We start from the raw sequence: 3,592 nt of genomic DNA, 5'->3' as shown, positions 1-3,592 counted from the left end.
TAATTAAGCTCTGAAATAATATTAAGTTTTTTACACAAGCAATAAAACCATCGTGCCAGAGGCAAAAGATATATAAACACATTAGATCATCTTCGAAAAAACAGTGTTTAGCTCATCTTTAGAATGTAGTGAACTCGATACTCCAGGTGATAGACACCTGAGAAGGAAGGTATGAAAAATCAGAATCAACTTATATGGTAACTTCCATACTTTGGGATATGTACATCACAGCTATTCATAGCTCTTTTCATAGAATTCATACCTAATCAATTCTCTCTCCAACTATTAAGTAAATCCACTCCAAAAAATAGAAAAGGAGCAAAAAAGGAAAGTCAAGGGGCTGGCCCCGTGGCCTAATGGTTAAGTTCACGGGCTCTGCTTTGGTGGCCCAGGGTTTTACTGGTTCGAATCTTGGGCACAGACATGGCACACTGCTCATCAAGCCATGCTGAGGCGGCATCCCACATGCCACGACTAGAAGGACCCACGAGTAAAAATACACAACTATGTACCAGGGAGCTTTGGGGAGAAAAAGGAAAAATAAAATCTTAAGAAAAAGAAAAGGGGGGGGCGGCCCATTGGCACAGCAGTTGAGTGTGCACATTCTGCTTCAGAGGCCTGGGGTTCACCGATTCGGATCCCAGGTGTAGACATGGCACTGTTTGGCAAGACATGCTGTGGTAGACGTCCCACATACAAAGTAGAGGAAGATGGGCACGGATGTTAGCTCAGGGCTAATCTTCCTCAAAAAAAAGAAAAGAAAGCTAGTCAATTTTGTTAAGAGCTTACACTATGCTAAACATCTTATAAAGATTTTCATTTAGGTGTTATTGTTTCCATTGCACAGATGAAAAACCAACTTTCCAAAGTCACCCAAAGTTACAAAGCAAGAGAATTGGATTTGAACCCAAATCTATCGCTATATCATGTAATTCCAAATGAAAGCAAGTTGAGAGTAGAGCTCAAACTATTTGAATTGTATTCCAAAGGATTGGAGATTAATCGATTTTCCTCTACTTCCTTTCCCCGAGAAGAGAAAATACCAAATGCAAATAGACCTCTTACTTAAGTTAAATGACAATCCCTCAATAATTTATGAGATATTCTTTGAAATATTCCTCTAATAATGGAAAAACAACCGGTAAACAATAATATAGCTTGGTTCCATTTGCATCTTAAGGAAAGCCTGATATTTAATAAAAGAAAAGCACTAATTCGTCTTTGAAAATGAAAACAATTACAGCTCATTTACTCACTTATCTTTTCTATAACAATAGTCCAGGTGTGGAAGTTTTAGCATATGGTTACTAAGGACTCTCCTCCACATCCTTCTTCCCTGATGATAAATCCACTACTGAAAGTAAAATATAAAGAAAAGTGTGAAGTACAAAATAGAATGTCATCTAAAATCCCACCATCCAGAGATAATCGTAGGGGAAAATGTTAACACACATTTGGTTTTAACAAAACTGAATGGTTACTCTACTGGTTTGTAACCTTTCCTGTCCATTAATATACTGTAAATATTTTCCTGCATCATTAAATATTCTTCTAAAACATAATTTTTAGTGGCAGCATAGTATTCCATCATGTAAAGATGCCATAAGATTTTTTTCCAGCTAACAGCACTTAAAGAGGGATATGCTTTCATTGTAAGAATTGCAGCTGCATACTAATAGGATATATAGCACAGCTGGTAAATTTTAAAATCAATTTTTATTTATTCAGATCATAAGTACCACAAAAAAAAGGGCTACGTGTATTAACTATTACAAAAGATTCGCTGAGAAAAATATGGTGACACTTATTTTATCTTCACTTAAAGAATTACCAATGCTTGTCTGCGCTGTTAAAAACTTCAGTGTTAAGTTATAGGTGTCTACAAAAACACACTGGCCACAATAAAGAACTGCAGAACAAGAAAATTCTCAAACTGCCAGTGGAAGTGTAAATTAATAAAGTCATTATGGAGAGCAATTTGGCAATTCTAATAAGAAACAAAGGAGTGACATCAGCATCATGGCAGAGTGAGGTCTTGCCTTACACTCTCCCCCCCTAAGATACAATGAAAAGGACACTCATAAACCAACAGAGGAAACTGACACAATACAAGAGATGTCTGAGAGATCCACACAGCCATATGTCTGAAGATGAAGGTGCTGGACCACACAGGAGGCAGCGGAAGGAGGTAAGGGGATCTCCTGTCCCCCCTCGAACGGCAGCAATCTAGAGCATAACACCATGCATGGCTCTGAGAGAAGAGAGGGGGAAAGGGCAGCCCTCCAGGGGAACGCATTCAATCTCAGAGTTGTCTCCCAGCCTGTGGCAACACTCCACACAGAGGAGGCTTAGCAATCACGGGGGCGTCTTCCCCAAGCTGAGCAGCCCAGAAGGGCAGAGAGTGAGTACAGAGCAGGAGCACCCCCAGGATCACGCAGCAAAAGAAAGCAGCCTTCCCCTGCCTGGCACATCAGCTCATCCAGAGCAAGGGACTCTCACCAGAGCGCCTGCACACCTATGTGTGTAAAGCAGCGGTGGCCAGTGGGCAAATGCAGATGGGCCCTGTCAGCACAACTTCCAAAGGACAAGCACACCTGCCAGGGATTGCAGTGGGCTCAGAATACACAGGTTCTGCCCGGCCCTCCCGTGGTGGGAAGAGGCAGCTGTGACTAGATACTACCACTATGCAACAGCACAAATCCACCCCATCAAATAGTATGAAGAGATATATTAACACTACAGACCAGAAAGTAAATGACCCAGAAATGAATCCTGAAGCCACAGAAAATTACAATCTAACTGACGGACAATTCAAAATAACTATCACAAAAAAACTCAATGAGATATAGAAAAAAAAAATCAGAAATGCTGGCAATGAAAAACACAATGAATAAGATAAAGAAAAATTTGGAGTCTTTAAACAGAGGTGATATTATGGAGGACAAAATTAGCAATTTAGAAGAAAGAAATATGCAAATGCTTCAGAAGGATGAGGAGATAGAAGTAAGACTACAAACAAATGAAAAAATATCCAACTCAATTACAAAATGTAACATAAGGATAATCGGTATTCCAGAGGGAGAAAGGAGCAGAGAGCTTGTTCAAAGAAATAATAGCTGAGAACTTCCCAAAGCCAGGGAAGGAGCTGGAATTACAAGTAAATGAAGTCAATAGAACTCTTAATTACATCAACATAAAAAGACCTTCTCCAAGGCATGTATTAGTAAAACTGGCAAAAATCAAAGACCAAAAGTATTAAGGGCAGCAAGGCAGAAGAAAATAACCTACAACAGAACCCCTATCAGGCTTTCAGATTTCTCAGCAGAAACCTTAGAGGCTAGGAGAGAGCAGAATGATATATTCAAAATTCTGAAAGACAAAAACTTTCAGCCGAGAATACTCTACCCAGCAAAAATATCCTTCAGATATGCTGGAGAAATAAAAACTTTTCCAGATGAATAAAAGCTAAAGGAGTTCACTGCCACAAAACCTCCCATAAAAGAAATGATCACGAAGGCCCTCATACCTCAAAAAAAAAGGGTTAACCAAGCCTTGAGTGAGGAGATAGACAAAAACAGAATATTACAACTCT

Source organism: Equus asinus, unplaced genomic scaffold (assembly GCF_041296235.1).
Source record: "Equus asinus isolate D_3611 breed Donkey unplaced genomic scaffold, EquAss-T2T_v2 contig_803, whole genome shotgun sequence".
Taxonomy (NCBI): Eukaryota; Metazoa; Chordata; class Mammalia; order Perissodactyla; family Equidae; genus Equus; species Equus asinus.
This window is presented reverse-complemented; position numbering follows the sequence as displayed.